Source organism: Mirounga angustirostris, unplaced genomic scaffold (assembly GCF_029215605.1).
Source record: "Mirounga angustirostris isolate CCGP_5_RB_7025 unplaced genomic scaffold, mMirAng1.0.hap1 SCAF_2, whole genome shotgun sequence".
NCBI classification, from domain to species: domain Eukaryota; kingdom Metazoa; phylum Chordata; class Mammalia; order Carnivora; family Phocidae; genus Mirounga; species Mirounga angustirostris.
Genome location: NW_026991710.1, coordinates 16,726,310 through 16,752,683, shown reverse-complemented (window position 1 = coordinate 16,752,683; position 26,374 = coordinate 16,726,310). Strand labels below are relative to the sequence as shown.

Here is a 26,374-nt window from a genome sequence, read left to right as displayed (position 1 = left end):
ATTCAATTACTTTAATTTGAAACTGCTTTGCATGGTTAGTTTTTTGAAACGTGAAGTTAAATCTTTAAGATTGAGACTGCATGAGAAACTTCTGATAGAATATAGTTCATTGAGCAAAGAAAGCAGAGAAGATACACCTAATAATTGCTAGCTCTAGATAATGGGTCACTTTTCATGATATATGCTGGCCAAAAGAGAGTCTGATAACACTGCTCAATTTCACCGAGAGTCAACGATGTATCTAGAACATGTCAGGTATTCTTATACATTATGTTAAATCCTTACTATTTTATATCTGCAGATACTCCTATATATTATCAGAAACCCTTGCTACAAAGCTGAAGGGTGGAAGCTCAAAGAGTTTGAGGGGTTAAAGGTTGAAGCTGAGAAAGACAAGCTGAGGCATGTTGAACATTGATTAGTCTGGTTTTCTATGGTAAGTTCTCTCTTCTTCAAAACTCAATTCCATGTCAGGTAAAAGAAAAATGCATTTATCTTATCACATGAAGGAAGTTAACCAAAATAACAATATAGGTGAAACGGGGAATGAATACTATTCAAAAAAGAACTTAGAATGTTTTTGGACAGGGCATTTGAACACCTGTCTAGTCATTTCCATCCACACACTGTAGATCTATTTGTGTATTTTCAGGTGTCTGAGATCTCATTCATTAGTCCTTCATGAATTGAAATTTTGATATAATCAAGGCTAAGCTGGAGTGCAGATCGTATGGTTTTTTCAAAAAGAAACCTTGATTTTCATACATATCCTGCTCAGTAAAGAAGAGTATGGTTATATTGAGCAGGTACTGCTTGGATTCTAGGTCTGAGGCAATTTTAAATCAGTGGTAAGTAGAAATCAAGATGCTCTTTCAAAATGTGACCATTTTCCTTTCTGTAAGAGGATCAGCTGCAATATTTTGGTAGTGAACTTGCCTTCTAAACCCAACAAAGAAACCCAAATCCCCACAGCCTGAAGCCCCAAATCAATATTCCTCTTTAATTATCTTTAATCCTTTCTAGGAAATAGCCAGTTGTGACCTCGTGTCCTTTAAAGTATTCAGGGGAGGTAGCCACTAGTGGAAAATGTGATAGAGAAAACAGTCTTCCCCTTAGTATGGAAATAGCAAATGTTTCAAAGAAAGAATGTCTGAAAGCATTTTGGCTTCAGTTTCAATGGAGAAAATAGGCCTTCCTTTGAGCTACTCATTTCTGCTCTTCCAGCAATCCTTCGGAGTGCTTCATTGATAGGTGCTTCACATGTTCAGTAGTCTGTTCATTCATGAAATGAGCACTCACTGGGTCTCTAAGATCATGCTAGAGATTAAGCATGTAAAAATGAATTTAAAAAAAGTACCACTCCCAGGAGTTTATAGTCTTTTAATAAAAGCAGACCCATAAATAAGTAAGATCAATGAAATATTATTGTCCACTGAATCACTCTGTTTCCTTCATAACAGTTATAAGAACCTGAAATCATCCACATTATTTTGTCTCTTCTACTAGAATATAGGTGCCTTGAAGGCAGGATCTGGCATATAGAGAACACCCATTAGGAATTAGTTTAAGAAATAGAATAGTATTCAAAAAAAAAAAAAAAAAGGATAGTCTAGAATGGAACACTAAGGCCCTATAGGGGATTCCAGGGCCCATAAGTGATTAAGTCTATCTAGGGTTACAAAATATTTTCTGCTACTCTCTCCTGAAGTGAGTTTCTGCAGATACACCTGTCTCATATCGGCCACTTCAGAGTTCACTCACCATCGGTCTTGTGCATTTGGAAAAACTGCCTCAACTCACCCACATAAACATGGGGATGATAACCTAGAGGATGTGCTGTACAATGCAGCCTTTTCCATCTTGGACCCCTGAGCCCAGGGTACCTCGTAGAGGAGCTCGGGCACTGAGTTGGAACTGGAGATACAAAGCTTTGGAAGCTCAGCTCTCTCCCATCCTGCAGTGAGCAAGTCTTCAACCTCTCTGACTCTCAGACTCCTCATCTGTAAAATGGGGAGTTAATTGTACTTTCCTCACCAAGCTGATGCTCGCGGAAGGCTTGACGGTTCACCTACATTAGTTGCATCATCATTTGTGTGACTAATGTTTAGAGATTATCGCCCTGTTTTCTGAGAGCTTTGTTCATGAGAAGCCATTCCTCTGTGTGGGAGGACTGAAGCTGTAGAACTTTTACCCCCCACCTGATAGAGGTGAAGGGATTCAAAGCCCTTCGACAGAAGGTGAATCAGGCAGTGTTTGTGTGTCTTCCCTGAAGCTCTGGGAAAGTGGGAGGAAGAAGGAGGCCAGTCTAAAAGTCATGGCGCTCCTGAGACTGTTAGCAGTGCTTTAGTATGAGTCATAAAGAGCCCTTCGGTTACGGCATCTCGGAATTCCCCAAGCACCAAAGGTAATAAAAAAACAAAAGACAAGGGAATCTTTGGGGCAAAGTTAATGACAGTCTAAGAGGAGTGTTTTATTGTGGAAGTTGTGGAAAGCATTTTATGTGTTTGCTTACAAGGCTACTTTATAAAACTCACTGGCAGAAGCACTGCGGAAGTTACTAATGAGAAAGACCAAGCTGAATGCTAACTATGATTCTATCCATTTGAGGCAATTAATTGGAACTAATTTGCTATTAAAAATCCAAGCTGAAGGTTTGCTGGGGTTTCATCATTGTCTGCCAAATTTGTTTCTAGCAAAGGCCATGTTATTGTGAATCTAGCAACTCGAGTACTTTATTTTTGAAAAGTAGGCATGAAACAACTCACATAGTTCTTTTTTTTTTTTTTTAATTTAATTTATTTATTTGACAGAGAGAGGGAACACAAGCAGGGGGAGAGGGAGAGGGAAAAGCAGGCTTCCGGCAGAGCAGGGAGCCGGACGCGGGCTCGATCCCACGACCCTGGGATCATGACCTGAAACGAAGGCAGATGCTTGACGACTGAGCCACCCAGGCACCCCAACTCGCCTAGTTTTTGACTCCTGCTTCCAATGCCAAGAGATATGCTCAGTTCTTTTTTTTTTAAGTATTTATTTAAATTCCAATTAGTTATCATATAGTGCAGTATTAGTTTCAGGTGTACAAAATCGTGATTCAACAGTTCCATACAGCCCCAGGTGCTCATCACAGTGAGTGCCCTCCTTAATCCCCATCACCTATTTAGCCCATCCCCCACCCACCTCCCCTCTGGTAACTAGCAGTTTGTTCTCTATAGATAAGAGTCTATTTCTCCATTTGCCTCTTTTCCCTTTGCTCATTTGTTTCTGACATTCCACATGAGGAAAATCATTCAGTATTTGTCTTTCTGTGACTGACTTATTTCACTTAGTATAATACTCTCTAGCTCTGTGTTGTGGCAAATGGCAAGATTTTGCTCTTTTTTATGGCTGAGTAATATGCTTGATTCTAGATACTTTTTCAGCAAACATAGAATACTATCCTGTACTTATCTTTTCCTTCTCGAATGATGTCTTCACAATAAGTAGTTAGCATTTACATCAGGCCTAGTTTGTAGAAGCCAGCTAACTCCAAGTGTGTTTATCCCAAAATAGTATTTATGCATTCCATACCCCTCGCCTGTGCTGGGAATAAATATATAATAAATAGATAAGACCAGCGTTCACGAGGCCATACCCTTACCACCTAATAGCTCTATGATATGGGTTAGGCTAATTAAAATCTCCGATCCTCAGTTTCCTCCTAGAATTACAGATTAAATGCACAGTATATATAAAAAGGCATAGCATATGTCATAGAGTATATGTAGAAGGTACGGCATAGCTTATCCCAAGCAGACCCTGAGACAAATCTTCTTGGCCATAAACCCCAGGTACAGCCCACTCTGACTCTGTGAAAACAGAGGTTCCAGCAACCTGAGGGCCATCCTCCTAAGCTGGGTCATAGATTCAGGCCATTGATGAGGCAGGAACATACCCCTGAAGCACATAAACCTGGTAACAGGGACCCAAGAAGACCTAGGCAGAGCACCAATGGTGTCCTCTATAATGATACATAGTAAAGTCTCAACAAATATTAGTTTCCTGCCCTTACTCTTCCGAAAGAGTCTCCACTTCTGCCATACATGCTAATCTCCTAGTTAATGAGGCCTGGAGGTCAGATATTGTATACTTTTTGACTTCCAGTGGCTACATATCACCACTAATGAGAATTTGCTGGGCCCCCAGGAATATGAACATGAGTCATAACTTGTGAAACCAAGATCCCAATGCATTCTGATATGCTGTAAATCTCAGAGCCACATAGGGAAGGTGGGCAAAAATGGTTATTGCTTGTTAATAGTTGCTACAGAGCAAGCACATGACGATTTCAACCACTCTGCTTTTTTTTTTTTTTTTTTACTATTTGAATGACTAGTGAGATGTCATATTCTAATCCCAAACTGCTTCGGATACATATTAAAATGAGCTTTGACAATTGCAGACAAGGTAAAGGATCCGGTATGTCGGAAACCAGCAGTTCTGACGAATTCATCAGAGAGGCAACTGTTCTTCAATGTATTAAAGATGAGAACAAGAGCTGACATGTAACTTAGATAAGAAATGAAGCTTGATATTCTCACAAAAACATTGTGTCTGAGAAGCTTTCAGCAACTGACAGCCCAGACTCACATCCATTAAAAGCAAATGTAATTGAGAGGCAAGGATAAGAGAAGGGAATTGCTTTGGACCATTATCAGGTTGTCCGATCGATCAGTCATGCTGGACTGTAACTGCTGTTTGTGGATCTCTCACACGTGTCCTGCCTTTAGTCTCTGCAAATTAATGGTAGGGAAGAACTGTCCAGTGATCCCTCCTGTTAGGGGGCAGGAGAACTGTGAGGTTGCCCAGGTGTGAACCAGATCTGAAAGCACCCCATTGTCTAACTCCAATAGCTGTAACTCAGGCAAAAGGAAATATTTCCCCAAGCTGTGTTTACTGGGCTGAGTTTTAGGAAGTGACATTTACTTTTAATTCATTGGGTAACTCTTTGTCTGGCATGTAATCTCCACAAATGCTTCGGATAACAGATGGAACTTACACTGTGCCTTGAAAATTAATGTGGCCCTCCACTGGTGACTGACAGAAGTAAACCATCCTTTGTGACTGAATATTTCGAAGGCTGTCTCCCACCATCCAGAACTCCGAGAAATATCACAGGCTACTATGCTCAGGAAGACCAAGGAAAAGACAGGGGTGCCCCTTGATCTTAGGGCATTAGAAACCTTCACTGAGGTTAAAGACCATTTTAATCTTACACACTTGGCATTTGAAAGTGGAAACAAAACGGAACAGCATATGGGGCCCAGAAGGAACATTCTCCCTACAGCTTGTGTTATTAAAGAGGCAAACTGCATCTTTCCAGGACAGCCAAAGCCTCGAGGCTGATGTGTTTTTAATACTGCTCAGTAAACAAATAAGAGATTCTCTTGAAGCTTTAGGGTGAGATGTAATTTGGTTTGATTCTGCTGTATGCTAGGACTCCAGGGTTCAGGAAAGAAACTCTTGCAAGTATGAACTGGATTCTAGCGATGAGATAGGAAAAAATTCTCTCTTGACAGCTGGTTAGGCTTCACATGGAAAACATGTATGCATCTTGTTTCACTACAGCCTTCTCTGCAAATACTTAAAATATTAACTACTTGGAAAGGCATATGGAATTATATTTGTTTATTATGTAATTATGTGTTTATGACACTTGCCATACAAAGTAAGTTTCAACATAAGTTTACTAGCTTTTGCCAGAGAAACCATATTTAGTTTCCTTCATATGTAGTTTCCTTCAGAGCCTGCACAATAAATATAAACCAGTATTTTCACTGTGAGTGGTTTTAACATAAGCAAAATGCCAGCCATTTCTTTCAAGTTTTCCACTAGACAGTTTTCCCAAGTTTTCCACTAGACAGTTTTCCCAAATTACAGAAAAAAAAAAGTCCACATTGACCTGATATTTAAATCAGAAGTTGTTTCAAAATTATTCTTCTTATAGAAAGCTTCAATATACAATGTCTATAATAATGACCTCAATCATTGATGAGTCAGTAAATTTTATTGAGTTTCTGCCATTCTTGATTTATATTTGATACTAATACCTTTGGGTTTTTCTTTATCTCCGTTAGTATCTTCTTGCTTTTCATTCTCTTCTCTGACTCTGTTTAGGAGAATTTCAGCTATAAGGAAGCATAAAAATCTAAAAGTCAGGTGAGGAAATAGCACAAAGAGTTTGCCCCTCAGGCCAAGATGCAACAGGCCAGTGGGTATTAACTGAAGGTTTCCTTTTGTTCCTAAGACCCTGGGTTCTCAGTAAACAGCTTGGCTTGACTTTTTTAAGGGTTTGCTTGTTAACAGTGATCAAAACCCTAAACCTGATGGCTATTCCTTGTGAATAGCAAACATATGGGGAATTTTCTACCCTTTTAATGAAAGTTGACCATAAAGTTTACCAAGAATTAAAAGATTTCCTATTTGCTCACTGGAGATGAGTAGATACTGGGAGCGAGATGGGAAGGAAAGAGTTCTCATTTACAATGCATCACAGCCTACTTGTAGAACATTTAAAATCTCAAGGGTTGGAAGAAATTGAAATCTCTGCTGCCCAGTGGTTTAAATTTTATTTTTTTATTTAAAAAAAAAATTAGAAGAACACTTTCTTCAAAGGAGAGCATTCTAAATGTCCAATATGTGAAACGGGTGAAAACAGAGCTTTTTCACTTCAAGGAGGAGATGGGACAAATGGTCTGGGTGTAGCATTCAGGCAGCTTGTCCATCCTCTCTGTCAGTTCTCTCTCATAGGCAGTAGGTGGGCTCCGTGGATCCTGCTTGCTCAAACCCTCACCTAATGCAAAATCTCTAAGCAGCGTCATTGGTGGTGGGTCATTATTCAGCTTCTGCTTGATTACCTCTAAAGACAAGAAACTCACTGCTTCACAAAGTAGCTTATTTTATCTTTTTCATCTTTTCATACCTCTGAGATACTTACATAAGTCTCCTGAATTCTCATTAGTTACAGATTACCAGGCCGGGAAAGATTTTCAATAAAAATAGAATCAGAAATAAGGTTAGATTATGTTTATTCATTGCCGGCTCAGAAAACTAAAAGTTCAAGCATGAAGCAGCAATTTCTTTTTAAGGATTTTTTTGGGGGGGGCTCCCTAAAACAGACTCAGAGAGCTTTCCATGGAAAGTTTCTACAAAGAAACGTATCCCCCAAATAACATCAAGTATGCCAGATTCAACTTCAAGAAAATGTTTGTTCTGAGTCATAAGTCCTCTGAAAAAGCTTGGTGTTAGAGGGGTTATAATGAAAATGCCAATAATAGACCCTTAGCAAGCAAACCTGTTCAGAAACTTTGTTCAAAAGAAAAGCACATCCCCAATGCAATGTTTATATATTCTCCAGCTCTTCAGAGGACAGCACCATTGAGTATTGACTGTTCTTGGCTCTTAAGCTCAGCACAAATACAAACACAAAACACTCACTGTCAAACCAAAACCGCTCAGATAAGAAAGACAAAAAAGCTTCCCTTTTTGTTTCTTTGAGAAGCTCTGTGAGAAAGATCTGCAAAGTTTCTAGGAGGCTAGGCAGACAGAAAATAAAAGCACTGTTTGGAATTTTCCTGCCATCTCCCAACTGCCAAGTCTTGACACAAGAGTCTTAGAGAACAGTTTTCTGAGCGTGGAGAATGCCCAGAGGCTTTGCGGCCTGTTTCTGTAAATACATAGTTTCCCTGGAAAGTAGCCACACTCATTCATTTACATACTGTCTTTTGCTTCTTTTGAACTACGATGGTGGGATTGAGCAAATGCTGCAGACACCTTACAAACCACAGTGCCTAAAATATTTTCTATCTGGTGCTTTATAGAAAAAAATTTGCTGACCTCTGCTTTCAAAGTGGTTTTAAAGAGAATTTGACATAAGACAAAAAGCTAGTGCAGTAGAATTGACCAGAGGAACTAGACTACCAATAACTCAGGTTTGTGTAACATTAACTCTTTAATAGATTCTGAAGATCATTGAGACCAAGGATTTTCATTTTCCATTTGAGGAAACTGAAGCCAAGAACAGGGAGCAGGGGAAGTGGCAGAGCCAATGGGAGATTGTCAGTGAAGAGGAGCATTTTTTGCATCTGTCACAGCAGAAAGGTGGAAACTATATCTCTAAGGTCAAAACCCACTCACAGATTTGTATTTTAGAGAGTGTAACTATGTAACAACAGTTAGACGGTGTTCCTTTTATTGATGAGAAGTCAGAGAATAAGGGCAAGGTTAGTAATAGAACAATAAAAGCAATAGAAGAATAAAAATGAACTCTGGGCTTGACTATGATTTATAAATTATTCGATTAAAGTCTCTGGACTTCAATTTATCATGTGTTAAATGGGTATTGTAGTAATAGGCGACTGTTTTTGAAGATTCAGACAATAAATGATAGATGTCTGGCACAGAGTGGAAATTCAATAAATCTCAGTAAAAAAAAAAAAAGAACAAATAAGTATCTTGGTTAAGGTTCCCTTCTCTGTCCCCCTGAAATCAGATGACAAGATAAGCATGTAGGTACAAGGAGTTGGTTTGGGAAATGCCCCCAGGAAGCCATGTGAGAGAGAGAAGGGGGATCAAGGCAGAAGGAAAAGATGATAAAGGTTTATGGTCCTGTGCAGCCCAATCCCAAGATTCTCTCAGAGACCACGTGCAACCTGCCTCCAAGTTGTCCCACTGGGACAATTCCTGTCTCTTGTTGGGCTAAGGTTGCTCTTGTTCTGTTACCTCCCTGGGAGGCATTTCACGGAGCTTGGGGAGCACCCTCAGGCAGAGACATGGGCAGCCCTAGTGTGAGCAGCACTCTCTTGGATGACTTCAATTTAGGTCAGGGGATGTGGCTAAGACATCACCTGTGTTTGCTACAATAAACAAACAAATGATACTGGACTTCCTTTTATTGTAGGTCTGTTACACAAATTCTAATCAACAAATATTTCAATCGAGTAGCGATTACCAACTATATACTCTACTGGGCTTCTGAAGATGTTGTCACAGAAAGTGTAGTCATTTATTGTTATTGGTATTATCATAAGTCTTAAGAAACATAAAAGCAAACTACAGAAGTCCTGATACTTTCCAGTTAGACAAACATTTGTCAAGTCAATCAACTTATGTGTGGTTTGACCAAGAGTAAGAAAGAGACTGGGAAGTGCCGTGGGTATTAGATCAAGTCTCCCAGTGAATCATTCAAAAAAAAAAACCCACCCACACCCACACCCACACACACACAAAGTATGAGTTTTACTTCTATGGCGAGAGCTCATTAATGAGTAATTTGGACACAGATGTTATATAAATTATCGGGACTAAAATTTTTCATAGAATGGGAATTGAGGTAAAATACCAATAAGAATATGAAACTGAAAAAAAGTCATTTTTTTTAGCATTACTTGCAGTCAGAGGCCTCTTATGCAATTAAAGTTTCCCACATCTATGTAAAAACATCAGAGCCAACATGAGGAAGGGAAGGCCCTTCATATTCTTTAAGGATGTTCACCAACCAGTATAAATATATGCACTTCTATTTATTTTATTTTAATTTCATTGTAATTAACATACAGTGCTATATTAGTTTCAGGTATACAGCATGGTGATTTAACAATTCCATACATTACCCAGCACTCATCAAGATAAGTGCACTCTTAATCTTCTTCACCTATTTCACCCATCCCCCACCCACCTCCCTTCTGGTAATCATCTGTTTGTTCTCCATAGTTGAGAGTCTGTTTTTTGGATTACCTCTTATTTTTCCTTTGTTCATTTGTTTTGTTTCTTAAATTCCACATATGAGTGAAGTGGTATTTGTCTTTCTCTGACTGGCTTATTTTGATTAGCGTAATACTGTCTAGATCCATCCATGTTATTGCAAATGGCAAGATTTCTTTTTTTTGTGGCTGAATAATACATATATTATATATCTCTTCTTCATCCATTCATCAACTGTAGACACTTGGGCTGCTTGCATAGTTTGGCCATTGTAAATAATGCTGCAATAAACATAAGAGGGCATATATCCCTTCAAATTAGTATTTTCATATTCTTTGGGTAAATATGCAGTAGTGTGATCACTGGATCTTAGGATCATTCTATTTTTAAGTTTTTTGAGGAACCTCCATACTGTCTTCCTCAGTGGCTGCACCAATTTGCATTCCCACCAACAGTGCATGAGGGTTCCTTTTTCTCCACATTCTCACCAACACTTATTTTCTTCAGTTTTGTTTTGTTTTGTGTTTATAATAACCATCCTGACAGATGTCAGGTGATATCTCATTGTGGTTTTAATTTGCATTTCCCTGATGATGAGGGATGTTGAGACTCTTTTCATGTGTCTGTTGGCCATCTGGATGTCTTCTTTGAAGAAATGTCTGTGCGTGTCCTCTCCCCATTTTTACCTGAATTATTTGGGGTTTTTTTGTTTTTGTTTTTGTTTTTTTTTTAAAGATTTTATTTATTTGACAGAGAGATAGAGAGAGAGCACAGATAGTCAGAGTGGCAGGCAGAGGGAGAGGGAGAAGCAGGCTCTCCGCTGAGCAGTGAGCCCAATGCAGGGCTTGATCCCAGGGCCCTGGGATCATGACCTGAGCTGAAGGCAGACGCTTAAGCGACTGAACCACTCAGGCACCCCTGAATTATTTGTTTTTTTGAGTGCTGAGTTTAATAACTTCTTTATATATTTTGGATATTAACCCTTTATTAGAAATGTCATTTGCAAATATCTTCTCTCATTCAGTAGGTTGTCTTAATTTTGTTGGCTGTTTCCTTGGCTGTTCAGAAGCTTTCTATTTTGATGTAGTCCCAATAGTTTATTTTTGCTTTTATTTCCCTTGCTTCAGGAGACATATCTAGAAAAAAATTCCTACTGCTGATGTCAGAGAAATTAACACCTGTGCTCTCTTCTAGGATTTTTATGGTTTTAGTTCTCACATTTTGGTCCTACATTTTGGGTCTATTTTTGTGTATAGTGTAAGAAAGTGGTTCAGTTTCTTTCTTTGCATGTAGCTGTCCAGTTTTCCCAACACAATTTATTGAAGAGACTGTCTTTTCCCTATTGCATATTCTTGCCTCTTTTATCAAAGATTAATTGACCATATAATTACGGGTTTAATTCTGGGCTTTCTGCCATGTTTCATTGACCTAGGTGTCTGTTTTTATGGCAGTACCATACTGTTTTGATTATTACAGCTTTGTAATATAACTTGAAATCTGGAATTATGATATCTCCAGTTTTGCTTTTCTTTTTCAAGATTGCTTTGGCCATTCGATGTCATTTGTGGTTCCACACAAATCTTAGCATAGTTTGTTCTATTTCTGTGAAAAATGCTGTTGGTATTTTGATAGGTATTGCATTAAATCTGTAGATTGCTTCAGTCCATATAGACGATTTAACAATATCTGTTCTCCCAATCCATAAGCATAGAATATCTTCCCATTTGTTTGTGTCATCTTCAATTTCTTTTATCAGTGTTTTACTGTTTTCACAATACAAGTCTTTCACTTCCTTGGTTATGTTTATTCCTAGGTATTTTATTATTTATAGTGCAATTATAAATGGGATTGTTATCTTAATTCTCTTTCAGCTATTTCATTATTAGTGTATAGAAATGCAATGGGTTTCTGTACATTGAATTTGTATCTTGTGACCTTATTGAATTCATTTATCAGTTCTAGTAGTTTGTCTTTTTATAAGGTCTTTAGGGTTTTGTATATACAGTATCATGTCATCTGTTAATAACAAAAGTTTAACTATTTTCTGACCAATTTGGACATCTTTTATGTCTTCTTGTTGTCTGATTGCTGTGGCTAGGACTTCCAGCAGTCTGTTGAATAAAAGTGGTGAGAGTGGACATCCTTGTCTTGTTCCTGACCTTAGGGGAAATGTTCTCAGTTTTGCCCATTAAGGATAATGTTAGTTGTGGGTTTTTCATATATGACCTTTATCATGTTGAGGTATGCTCCCTATAACCCTACTTTGTTGAGGGTTTTTATCATGAATGGATGTTGTACTTTGTCAAATGCTTTTTCTGCATCTATTGAAATAATCATGTGGTTTTTATTCTTTTTCCTGTTGATGCGATATATCACATTGATTGATTTATGAATATTAAACCATACTTGTATCTCAAAAATAAATCCCTCTTGATCATGGTGAAAGACTTCTTTAGTGTATTATTGTATTCAGTTTGCTAATATTTCATTGAGGATTTTTGCATCAATGTTCATCAGAGATACTGGCCTGTAGTGCTCTTTTCTTGTGGTGTCTTTGTCAGCTTTGGTGTAGGGTAATGCTGGCCTTATAGAATGAATTTGGAAGTTTTCTTTCTTTTTCTATTTTTTGGAATAGTTTAAGAAGAACAGATATTAACTCTTCTTTAAATGTTTGTTAGAATTCATCTGTGAAGCCATCTGGTCCTGGACTTTTATTTGTTGGGAATTTTTTGATTACTGATTCAATTTCTTTGCTGGTTATTGGTCTCTTCCAATTTTCCATTTCCTCCTGTTTCAGTTTTGGTGTGTTATATCTTTCTAGGAATTATCCATTTCTTCTAGGTTGTCCAATTTGTTGGCATATAGTTTTTCATAATAATCTCTTATAGTTGTTTGTCTTTTTATAGTGTTGGTTGTTATTTCTCCAAAATTAGAAAATTTTGATTTTATTTATTTGAGTCTTTTCTCTTTCTGTCTCGATAAGTCTGGCTAGAGGTTGATCAATTTTATTGACCTTTTCAAAGAACCAGCTCCTTGTTTTATTGATCTGTTTTATTGTTTTTTTTAAGTTTCTATATTATTTATTTCTGCTCTGATCTTTATTATTTCCCTCCATCTGCTGGTTTTGGGTTCTATTTAATGTTCTTTTCTAGGTCCTTTAGATACAAGGTTAGGTTATTTGAGATTTTTTCCTGCCTCTTGAGGTAGGCCTGTATTGCTATAAACTTTCCTCTTGGAAACACTTTTGCTACATCCCAAAGATTTTGGACCATTTTGTTTTCATTTTAATTTCTCTCCATTTACGTTTCGATTTCTTCTTTGATTTCTTGGTTGACCCATTGTTTAGTAGCATGTTATTTAACTTCCATGTATTTGTGCTTTCCAGATTTTCTCTTCTGATTGATTTCTAGTTTTGTAGTATTATGGTCAAAAAAGTTGCATGGTATAATTTATCTTTTTTAATTTGTTGAGACTTGTTTTGTGGCCTAATATGTGATCTATTCTGGAGAATGTCCTGTGTGCACTTAAAAAGAATGTGTATTCTGCTGTTTTAGGATGGAATACAATATATCTGTTAAATCCATCTGGTTCTGTGTGTCATTCAAAGCCACTGTTTCCTTGTTTATTTTCTCTTTGGATGATCAGTCAATCAATGTAAGTGGGGTTTTAAAAGTTCAAAGTCCCCTATTATTGTTGTGTTACTATCAATTAGTTCATTTATGTTTGTTTTAACTGTTTTATTTATTTAGGTGCATAAATATTTACATCATTGTATCTTCTTATTGATTGTCCTCTTATTATATAGTGTCCTTTGTCTCTTGTTACATTCTTTTTTTTAAAGTCTATTTTGTCTGATGTAAGTATTGCTACCCTGGCTTTCTTTTGATATCCATTTCATTAATTGTTTGTCCAACCCCTCACTTTCAATCTGCAGGAGTCTTTAGGTCTGAAATGAGCCTCTTGTAGGCAACATATAGCTGGATCCTATTTTGTTTTTTTGTTTTTTTTAATCTCTTCCTTCACCCTAGGTCTTTTGATTGGAGCATTTAGTCCATTTACATTCAAGATAATTATTGATACAAAAGTATTGCTATTTCGGTACTTTTTTGTGATTGTTTCTGTAGTTCTTCTCTGATACTTCCTTCTCTTCTCTTTCACAGTTTGCTGACTTTATTTAGTGATATATTTGTATTCCTTTCTCTTTATTTTTTGCATATTTATTACTAGTTTCTGATTTGCAGTTACTATTAGATTTGTATGTAACATCTTTTGCATATAGCAGTCTATATTAAGTTGATGGTAGCATAAGTTTGAACCCATTCTTTACCACTCCCACACCACACACATTTTAGGTATATTATGTTATTTTTTACATGCTTTTATTTTGTGAATTCCTTGACTGATTTTTACACATATACTTCTTTTATTGCTTTTGTGATTTATACTTTTCTCACTCTTACTTATGATCTTTCTTTTCCACTCAAAGACTCCCCTTTAACATTTCTTGTAGGGATGACTTAGTGGTCATGAACTCCTTTAGCTTTTGTTTGTCTGAGAAACTCTTTATCTCTCCTTCTATTCTGAATGATAGCCTTGCTGGCTAGAGTATTCTTGGCTGCATATTTTTTCCTTTTACCACTTTGAATTTATCATGCCACTCTCTTCTGGCTTACAAAGTTTCTGCTAAAAACTCAGCTGTTAGCCTTATGAGGTTTTCCTTGTATGTTAGTGATTTCTTTTACTGCTTTTAAAATTGTCTCTTTCTCACTACTTTTTGCTATTTTAATTACTATGTGTCTTGTTGTAGACCTCGCTAGGTTGATTTTGTTGGGGGATCTCTGTGCCTCTTTGATCTGGATATCTCCTTCCCCAGATTAGACACTTTTTTTCAGCTATTATTTCTTCAAATAAATGTTTGAAGACTCCTTCCCAGTCACACTTCCCTCAGTCCCAGCACTACAGGTCCCCTACCCCAGAGGACCAATACAAACCTACAAAGCCTCCTTTTCTCTCTTCTTCTTCTGGGTTCCCTATAATGCAAATCTTATTATTTGTGGTAGAGTCCCTGAGTTCCCTAAGTCTATTCTCATTTTGCATAATTTTTTTTTTTTCTCTTACCTGCTCAACTTGATTTTTTTCCATTACTCTGTCTTCCAGGTCACTAATTCTTTCCTCTGCTTCTGCTAGCCTGGTATTTATTCCATCTGGTGTATTTTTAATTTAATTTATTGTGTTCATCTCTAATTGTTTCTCTTTTATCTCTTAAGAGTCTCACCGATGTCCTCCAGTCTTTCCTCAAGTCTAGTGAGTATCTTAATGATCATTACTTTAAATTTTCTATCAAGCATATTACTTATATTCATTTTACTTAGGTCTCTTGCTGTGATTTTGTCCTGTTCTTTCATTTGGGACATATTCTTCTGTCTCCTCACTTTGTCTGACTCTGTATCTGTTTCTACGTGTTAAGAAAGTCAGCTGCATCTCCAGCTCTTGAAAATAATGGCCTTATGAAGAAGAGTTCCTGTAGTGTCCTGCAGTGCAGTGTCCCCTGCTCACCAGAACCTGGTGCTTCAGGGGGTGTCTCCTATGTGTGTTGCATGCACCCTGCTATTCTGTCCTGGCTTCCTTTTCCTTCAGTCCAGTTGTCTGTAGAGGCTCTCTCTGCCTATTGTGGGCAGTGTTTGGTCCCTGTGGAGACACAGTTTTAACAAAATGCACACCAATCTGCTTGCAAAATGAGACCTGTTGCTGCAGAGACCAGGGCTATGTTGGAGGTGAGTACAGTTTTAACAAGGTCTGCCTCAGGCTTCTGCAGGCCCCACCACTGCCACCACTGCAGTGTCCAAGGCCCCACAGAATATATGGGTTGGGAGACGTGATGTTGGCAAGGTTTGTATTGGTCCTCTGGGGTAGGGGACCTGTAGTGCCGGGATTGAGAGAAGTGTGACTGGGAAGGGCAGATTGCCAAAGCCCAGGAGAAGTGGGGCATGATGTTAGCAAATTAGGTATGAGTGCTGACACAGCAGTGGTTCCTGCAGGTGGCTGTGAGTTTATGCTGGGGTGTGGGGGAATGAGGTGGTGCTTGCCAGCTCTTTTGTTCCTAGAGAAGTTCCTCAGCTAACCCTGCCTCTCCAGGACATACTCTGATGTGAATAAACTACTCTTCCTCCTGTATGCCCCTAAGTATTTTTCAAACTGCTGCTTCTATGCTGTATCTCTGGAGGCTATTTCTCCGGTTGTCTCTTTAAGGGAAGGGACTCAGCTTCCTATAGCCCTCCAGGTTCTCCTGGAACTGAGCCCACTGATTTTTAAATTCCAGGTTTTAAGTCCATCTGGTTTTAAGAACTCACGAAATTCAGCCCCTCTCACTTTCAAAGCCAAACATGTGAGGATTCATCTTTCCTGTACAGGTTCCTTAGTATTGTAGTTAGTTTTTCACCCTTCTCCATGCCCACGGCTCTCTTCTGCCCATGGATGGCTATGGTTTAGCTCCCTACTGCATCTCTGCCCTTCCTGCCCTCTTTGATGTGATTTCTTCTCTACCTTTAGTTGTGGATTTTCTGCCAGTCTTCAGGTTGTTTTCTGGGTTTTTTTTTTTGTTTTTTTATGCTGATATGAGTGTTATCTAGTTGTATGCGTGAGACAAGGTTGGCTTAAGGTGTTCTCACTCTGCCATTTTCCCAGTCTCCAGTAGATACACTTCTGACAGCAACCTCTCTGAAGGAGTCCAGTGACCTCTAACAATGGAGGCCCAGTTGACAGGAAGTGAATTATATAGTTTGTCTCCTATGTGATTAGTCTGCCTTTGCCCTTATAGGACAGGAAAACATTGTGATCCACCCATTCACTACAGAAACCTCTCTCTGTGCTCTTCAGAACAGTGAGGTGATTTTCTAATGCATCTTAACCATGTCCAGTTTCAATTAGATTATTTAAGAGTCTATAACTTAAAATTTATCAAAGGAGAATGGATTGGCTATAAGGCATGGGAGAAACTAATATTCACTGAGCCACTAGTATGTCATAGAAAGTGTCCTACATGTTTCAGATATTATCACATTTAGTTCCCAAAACAATCCTGTGAGATAAGAATTAATACAACTTTACATTCAGGAAATGCAACATTTTAAAAAATTAAGTAAGAATCATTTGTCAGCCATGTGCCTTAGGGTAGATTTCTTAAGATCTCTGTACTGTCTTCACATTAACATTAAAATTACCCACATCTTAGAAAGAAGGCAGTCTAATAGAATAACTTAACTAAAATGTGGGCTTCTCTTGGAAGGGCTGCATTTGCATTTTAAAGGTATGGATAATTAAGTCAAATCTATTCTTGGAAGAATGTTTATGACTCAAGTTGAGGAACATTTTTTTAGAACTGCCTCCATCTTTCCAGGTCCTAAAAAGAGCAGGACCAATTCTGAAATGTCATCAACTCCCATTTTAGCTTAACACATTATTACCACCTGTAAATACTCTCTGGGCAGATGATGATTTTTCTAGTACCTAATTTCATTTTTATTCATTTATTTTTTAACATTTGGCAGATAGAGGCCTCTGGGTCTCTACTCTATCATCCCTTGTGATTGGTAGATACCTATGCCATACAGAATACTAAACATGTTTCATATTACCTATTAATAAACACACAAAACATATTTCTGCAAATTTATAAGAGATCCAAAGTGTATTGAGAAATGTTGACTATTTTAACAGCATAGAGGAAGCTATAGCCACAGAAAAAAATGTTTTTTTGACTTCTTTTACGTCAACCCACGGTAAGAAGTACCCTTTCAGGATATGCAGTACAAATCCACATATATGTCTGTGTTTTTATATAACAAAAACAAATTTTAAAAAGTAAGATAAGATATACCCTTACTGTATGCAGGACACTCTGATATTTTCTCCAATTTATTTTTTCTACTTTATTAGGTGTAATTGACAAAAGTGTAAGATATTTAAAGTGTACATTGTGTGATTTGATATACATATACAGTTTTAAAGGATTACCCCATTTTGTTAATTAACATGTACATCACCTCATGTATTTATTGTTTTAGGTTTTGTTTGCCTGTTCATTTTGGTAAGAACATTTAAATTCTACTCAGCAAATTTCAATTATACAATTCAGTTTTATCAACTATATTTACTATGTTATACAGTAGATCCTAAGACCTTTTTCATCATATAGCTAAAAGTTTGTACATTTTTACCAATCTCTCTACTTCCCTGACCCACCCAGTCCCAGGCAACTATTTTTCTATTCTCTGTTTCTATGACATTGACTTTTTTAGGTCCATCCATGTTTTGCAAGTGGCAATATTTCCTTCTTTGTAATAGCTGAATAATATTCCATTATATATATTATATATATATATATATTCATTATTCATTCATATGTTGATGCACACTTAGGTTGTTTTCATATCTTCGGTACTGTAAATAATTCCTAAATGAACATGGCAGTGCAGATATCTTTGATATCCTGTTTTCAGTTCCTTTGGATAGATACCCAGAAGTGGGATTGTTGCATCATATGGTAGTTCTATTTTTAATTTTTTGAGAAATCTCCATACTATTTTCCATAGTATCTGTGCCAATGTACATTCCTACCAGCGATGCACAAGAGTTTGCTTTTCTCTACATCCTTTCCAAACTTGTTATCTCCTATTTTTTCAATGATACCCATTCTAACAGGTGTGAAGTGATATCTCATTTTGGTTTTAATTTGCATTTCCCTGATGATTATTGCTGATGAGCATCTTTTTATGTACCTGTTGACCATCTGTATCTTGTCTTTGGAAAAATGTCTATTCAGTTCTTCTACCCATTTTTTAACCAGACTTTGACTTTTTGGTATTGAGTTGTGTCAGTTCTTTATATATTTGGGATATTAACTCCTTGTAGATAGATGACTTACAAATATTTCCTCCCATTCCTTAGGTTGCCTTTATTTTGTTGATTATTGCCTTTGCTGTACAGAAGCTTTTTAGTTTTGTGTAGTCCCACTTATTTATTTTTGCTTTTGTTAGCTTTATTTTTGATGTCAAATAAAAAACAATCATTGACAAGATCTTTCTCAAGAAGTTTACCTCCACTTTTTTCTTCAAGGACTTTTAATGTTTCAGGTCTTAAATTTAAGTCTTTAATCCATTTTGAATTGTTTTTTGTTTATGGTATAAGATAGGAGTCCAGTTTCATTCTTTGCATGTGAGTATCCAGTTTTCCCATCACCTTTTATTAAAGAGACTATCCTTTCCTCATTGTATACTCATGGCTCCTTTGTCATAAATTGATTGACCATATATACATGAGTTTCATTCTAGGTTCTGTATTCTGTTCCACTAATCTATGTGTCTCTTTTTATGCCAAATACCATACTGTTTTGATTACTATAGCTTTGTAATATGGTTTGGAATCAGGAAGTATGATACTTCCAGCTTTGTTCTTCTTTCTCAAGACTGCTTTGGCCAATCAGGGACTTTTATAGTTCCATACAAATTTTAGGATTTTTTTTCTTTTTCTGTGAAAATGCCATTTGAGTTTTGATTGGGGTTGCACTGAATATGTAGATAGTTGTAGGTAGTATGAACACTTTAACAAAATGAATTTTTCCAATCCATGAGCATGAAATATCTCTCCATTTATTTATGTCTTCTTCAATTTCTTTCATCTATGTCTTATAGTTCTCAATATACAGATTTTTCACTCCCTTGGTGAAATTTATTACTAGGTATTTTATTCTTTTTGATGCAATTATAAATAGGATTGTTTTCTTAATTTTTCTTTCTGATAGTTTATTGGTAGTATTTAGAAATGCAGTTGATTTGGGTGTATCAATTTTATACCCTGAAACTACTGAATTCATTTATTAATTCTAACAGTATTTTAGTGGAGTCTTTAGGATTTTCTATATATAATATCATGTCATCTGCAACTGGAGACAATTTTACTTATTTTCTGGTTTAGATGACTTTTGTTTTTTCTTGCCTAATTATTCTGGCTAAGTCTTCTAGTATTATGTGGAATAAAAGTGTCAAGAATAGGCATTATTGTCTTGTTCCTGATCTTAGAGGAAAAGTCTTCAGCTTTTGCAACTGAATATGTTAGCTGTGGGCTTGTCATATGTGACCTTTGTTATGTTGAGGTGCATTCCCTCTATACCTACTTTTTTGAGAGTTTATATCATGAATGGATGTTTAATTTTGTCAAATGTTTTTTTCTAGTTCTATTGAGAAGATTATACAATGTTTTATCCTTCATTTTATTAATGTGGTATATCACATTGATTAATTTATAGATGTTAAACCATCCTTGCATCCCTGGAGTAAATCTCTCTTGATCATCATAATTTTCTTTTTTGTGGTATCCTTGTTATTTTTGGTATCAGGGTAATGCTGGCCTCATAGAAAGGGTTTTGAAGTAGTCCTTCCTCTTCTATTTTTTTTTTTTTTTTTTTTGGAAGGGTTTGAAAAGAATTGGAATTATTTTTCATTTAAGTGCCTGGTAGAATTCACCTTGAAGCCATCTGGTCCTGGACTTCCTTTGTTGGGAGGTAAATTTTGATTACTGATTCAATTTACTACTAATGGTCTGTTCAGATTTTTTATTTCTGCATGGTTAAGTCTTACAGATTTTATATTTCTCAAAATTTATCCATTTCCTCTAAGTTTTTCAATTTGTCATTGTATATTTTTTTCATTATAGTCTCTTCTGATCCTTTGTATTTATGTGATATCAGGTATAAATGTCTTCTTTCTCATTTTATAACTCTATTTGAGTCTTCCCTCTTTTTTTTCTTGGTAAGTCTATATAAAGGTTTGTCTATTTTGTTTATATTTTCAAAATGCTAGCTGTTAGTTTTATTGATCTTTTCTATTGTCTTTTTATTCTCTATTTCATTTATTTCTGCTCTGACTTTTGTAATTTCCTTCCTTCTACTAATTTTGGGCCAAGTTTTCTCTTCTCTTTCTAGTTCCTTAATGTGTAGTTAGGTTGTTGGTAGAACTTCTTTTGCTGCATCCCATAAGTTTTGGCATATAGTATTTTCATTTTCATTTATTTCAAAATATTATTTATTTATCTTTTGATTTATTGTTAGACCCATTGACTGTTCACTAGCATATTGTTTAATCTCCACATTTTGTGATTTTTCAGTTTCCTTCATGTAATTGATGTCTAATTTCATACCATTGTGGTCAGAAAAGATTATTGATATGATTTCAATCTTCTCAAATTCATAGTATCTACTTTTATTAATTGTGTTTTTGTGTCTGCATGCATCAAATCCTTAGTTAATATCCTGGAGTAGGTATAAGACTAGTAATTTAAGAATAGATTTTGTTGCAAACAACATTAAGTGGTATATGTTGAAATATACACAGAAGCCCTCAAATTTTACATGAAGCCTATTTTGGGAGAGAATTATAAAATATTCAGATTCTTCTGCTAGAAAATTAGACATAAATCTTCTAGAAAGATAAAATGTTTAACACTCTTTTATCCTGGATACTAGGGATAAAAATAAAGTATTAATTTGAAGTGAAAGAAACATACAGTATGTGTGCTTTTGGTTTTCTATTTCCCTGGGCACTCTAGCTTATTAGAGAAAGTCACCAAGCTTTTATTGCACTTTGGTTCTCAAGTTATCTTTTATTTTGACAATCACTTTAAAGTGGTCTTCATTAGAATAAGTGTTCTCAAACTTCTAGACTCTACGTTGTTTCAGGATTGTAATGTTCCCTATAACCTTTATCTTCACTAGATCATGGAAAGAAAAAAATGAAAGGAATTTATAATGTTCTTGAACCATGACAAAAAGGAAAGTAATTCAGTGGTTAACTCACTTCCCACACAAGAGCATAGGCATGGTCACTGTGGAAATACTTTTACTGTGTAGAGATACCTACAAGTCACTGGATAGCTTAGAATACCTAGGTCTCTCCAGACTATGCTGATTGGGATGATCTTACATGGTAAAGGATCTCTGTCCTCGACTCTGACATGGTGTTCTTTTACAGCATCCTGTCACTCTATGTGTGCATTTATGACAATTATTTTTGCATTTGTTGGTTCATATACCAGTTTTCTCTACTGAATGATGAGTTCTTGTGTTTTATTGATTTTACTATCACCAGTATCTAGCAGTTATATAACACATAGTAGAAGGTACTAAATGTTTTGCCAAATAAAGAATGCCAGGAAAGAAGGAAGAAAGGAAGGGAAGAAGGAAGGAAGGAATGAACTAAAGAACAAATGAAGGCAAGAACAAACAAAGGAAGGAAAAAGGGGGGTGATCTCTAGCCATCTCACGAATTCTGCCCTAAAATCACATATATTTCCCACTCCTTTATTATAGTATACCTAGAGTAGGAACATGTTCATTCAGGGAGGCTTTTATGGCTGCAGTGAAGTAAAGGGTCAGAGAAATAAGTGGAGCTCAGATTATATAAAGCCTTGTGGGCAACTTTAGGGACTTTGTCTGACTGAGTGAAATTTGGGACTACTGCAGGGTTTTGAACAGAGAAGTAATGTGATCTGAATTCCATTTTAAAAGGTTTACTCTGCTTGTTTGAAAATAGACTATAGGGAGGCAATAATAGAAGCAAGTTATACCTGTTAGGATGATATTGCTATAATTTGGCTAGAAAAGATGATATCTCTGATCAGAGTGACAGCAATGGAGGTAGTGAGAGATTGTGAAACTCTGGATATGATCTGAAGGTAGAGTTATCAGAGTTCCTGATGGAAGACTCCAGTGTTATTGACTTGAATGACTGGAAGGATGGTGTTCTTATTAATTGAAATGAGAAACCTATGGGTAGATCAGTTAGGAGGGAGGTCAAAAATTCAATGTAGCACATGTTGATTATGAGAAGTCTGATAGACATTCATGTGGGGATGTTGAGTAGCAATTAAGTATGAGCCTGGATTTTCAGAGCTTCATACTACAGATATAAATTGTGAGTCATTGACATATAGAAGTTATTTAAAGTCATGAGGTTAGAAAAGCTCAAAAAGGAGTAAGTATATATGAATAAGAGGACTGAGCTCTCTGGAAAACAGTATTGAGCTTCCTCAAAAAGTTGAAAATAGAGCTACCATATGACCCAGCAATTGCATTACTGGGTATTTACCCCAAAGATACAAATGTAGGGATCCGGAGGGGTACATGCACCCTGATGTTTATAGCAGCAGTGTCCACAATAGCCAAACTATGGAAAGAGCCAAGATGTCCATCGACAGATGAATGGATAAAGAAGATGTGGTATATATATATATATATATATATATATATATATATATATATATATACACATACAATGGAATATTATGCAGCCATCAAAAGGAATGAAATCTTGCCATTTGCAATGACGTGGATGGAATGGAGGGTATTATGCTGAGCGAAATAAGTCAATCAGAGAAAGACATGTATCATATGACCTCACTGATATGAGGAATTCTTAATCTCAGGAAACAAACTGAGGGTTGCTGGAGTGGTGGGGGTGGGAGGGATGGGGTGGCTGGGTGATAGACATCGGGGAGGGTATGTGGTATGGTGAGTGCTGTGAATTGTGTAAGACTGTTGAATCACCGATCTTTACCTCTGAAACGAATAATACATTATATGTTTAAAAAAAAAAAAAAGAAGAGGATAGCAGGAAGGGGAAAATGAAGGGGGGGAAATCGGAGGGGGAGACGAACCATGAGAGACAATGGACTCTGAGAAACAAACTGAGGGTTCTAGAGGGGAGAGGGTGGAGGGATGGGTTAGCCTGGTGGTGGGTATTGGGGAGGGCACGTACTGCATGGAGCACTGGGTGTTATACGCAAACAATGAATCATGGAACACTACATCAAAAACTAATGATGTAATGTATGGTGATTAACATAACATAATAAAAAAAAAAAGAGGACTGAGCTCTGACACACTCTAACAAAATTAGAATAGTCCTTTCCTTCTTGAGTTAAAGTTTTCTCCATTTTTATTTTGCAAAGGAGAAGCTGGATTCATTAATCAAAATAAGAAAACAAAGGAAGAAGTTGTATTCAGGATTGGAGTGATGTGGTGCCAAATTCAAGATCATAGATCAGAATGGTGACGGATCCTGTCTAGAATAGCAGCACAACTGTCAAAACAAACTTTGAAGAAATGTGACTGTATCAAACACAGGATTTATAAAAGTCTACACTGCAGCCAACATTCTTCCAGTAAAAACAGGCCTTTGGCATTCCATCCCCACTACTGAAAATTATCTTGGTGCCTCTTACTGCCCACAAGTCAGTAGCTCCTATATTAACTTCCTCTTGTTACCATAACAAATTACCACCAATATTTCCCGCTGCTGTCGTAGAGCTGCTACATTGCATTGGTTGAATTAAACTGGAAACCAGAAGGCAAGGGACCCTGAGAGAAGCAGTCTGTAGATGTCAGTTCCCCTCCTTACATGTTCTTATAACAACTATTTCCTTTCTAATACTTTTTATGACTGTAATCTATTTTTATTTTCAGGATTATTAGATAAATAATCCTCTTTTTCTCTTAGAATTTACACTGCATGATGTCAAAGATTATGCCAGTGTTGCTTACAATTAAATCACCAAATCCTATCGTAGGCTTCACATACTGAACGTACTCAATAAGTTGTTGTTAAATATTGGAAGGAAAGAAAAAAAACTCAATCAATGAACTGTTTTGTTTTCTCTCTTTCAATTATTCTCACATCATCCACCATACTGGTACCCACTGGCTTCTGGCACCAATCTTGTCTCTGTCTCTCTTCCTAAGTCCCTTGCTAAACACTTGGGAAAAAATTTGACTCCAACTACTTTGACAATTGGTCCATCCTAGGAAAGGATTTTTAACTCCTCTGTCCACTTAGTTCTTGTTCACCTTCTAAGCTTTAGCCACTTCTTTCTCTTCTCCCTCTCCTAACTTACATATATAGAAATCAGACAAACTTTATATGAAAATTATGAATAATGATAACTGGCAGCAGTTTAAATGACAGTGACTATATGACTTTAACATGCTAAATTCTCATACTTTTCCTTCCTTAGGAAACTGTTCATAACCTTCATTCAAAAGCTCTTTTGGTTTTTCCAGTAGATCTCCTCTCAGGTTCTACTTTGTCCGGCCCCACATTCTCATTCTATTTTAGGGTAGTTCAGTGAACACTGCATATTTAAATGAATAAATGTTTCACATGAATAAAGTTATCACTTTTCCTTTACTTCTTTTTTTAATTTAATTTTATGATGTTATGTTAATCACCATACATTACATCATTAGTTTTTGATGTAGTGTTCCATGATTCATTGTTTGCGTATAACACCCAGTGCTTCATGCAGTACGTGCCCAACTTAATACCCATCACCAGGCTAACCCATCCCCTCACCCTCCTCCCCTCTAGAACCCTCAGTTTGTTTCTCAGAGTCCATTGTCTCTCATGGTTCGTCTCTCTCTCTGATTCCCCTCCCTTCATTTTTCCCTTCCTACTCTCTTCTTTTTTTTTTTTTTTTAACATATAATGTATTATTTGTTTCAGAGGTCCTTTACTTCTTAAAACTTGAGAAAAACTGATTAAAAGTATCCTATGAAGGATTTGGCACTTTAAGACAATAATACTTACTGGATCCAAAAATACATTTTCTAAGATTTAAAATAGAATTTGTTTTCATGATAAAGTCAATAACAATAGGATCTTATTACACAAGCAAGAGAGCACAGTTCTGAATTAAGTGTCTTGACATTCACTAAATGCCAGCATGTAAGGTTGAAATTTTGAAGAGACCATTAAGGAAAACTTTCTACTCAGCCTAAGTATAGCCGATTAGTACAGGTAACAATAGACTTATCGTTTTGTGTTTAGTGACTATTTTAGAAAGGAGTAAACACTTAGGGATTTCTTTGGAAATATCTGCAGATGAAAATGTATGCTTTAAAAATCCTGCTGTAAACTCTACTATTCTGGCAGGCTTAATCTGATACTTTAGTTGTCAGAAATGACTATAAATACTATTCAAGGTTTGCCATTTTTCCAAGAATAAAATGACTTAACAAATCATCGTTTTAAATATAATTCAGTGTTTCATTCATGATTCAGAAGGAACTTCAGAATCATCCCCAATTCTTATGTCAGCTTCATTGATGTTAACCACTTTGAACCAGAAAACCTGTTAGAGAGGATTCTGTGGATTAGTGATGGCTAATACCAATTGACATTTGAAGTCTAATTATACCAGTTAGTAGAGTTAGAATGGAAAAAGCATGGACTTATTTCTTTGCAAACCATATTCAATTAAAAAAATAGATATGATTTTATCAGTAAAATAAATTTTATCAGTTACATAAATGAATTAAAAGTGGACAACAGAAACCATGTAAAATCACACTTGCTAGTAATGTTTAACTTGATTAATTTAATAATTTAACTTTACCTTAAGAATTGTCAGATTTTCAAAGAGGCTGCACCATTTCACCTTCCATCAGCAGGGCTTAAGGGTTCCATTCTCTCTATATCCTCACCAGCTCTTGTTCTTATTTGTCTTTTTGATTATAGCCATATGAGTGGGTGTGAAGCAGTATCTCACTGTGATTTTGATTTGCATTTCCCTGATGGCTTCAAGTTGT

The 26,374-nt window shown here is 36.4% G+C and overlaps 1 protein-coding gene across 3 annotated transcripts in view; it reads left to right on the top strand.

Annotated features, from left to right (window-relative positions):
- KCNIP4 (potassium voltage-gated channel interacting protein 4) overlaps positions 1-26,374 on the top strand; it is a 1,124,788-nt gene that overhangs the window by 844,946 nt on the left and 253,468 nt on the right. Inside the window, exon 2 of one of the 3 annotated variants that reach the window (XM_064584334.1) lies at positions 302-436. The exons of 1 other annotated variant lie outside the window; for it this stretch is intronic. The gene's annotated coding sequence lies outside the window, so the exon portion shown is untranslated. Of the gene's footprint in view, positions 1-291; positions 437-26,374 lie in introns of those variants that run through there. One more of the 3 variants, XM_064584335.1, reaches the window with a different exon arrangement.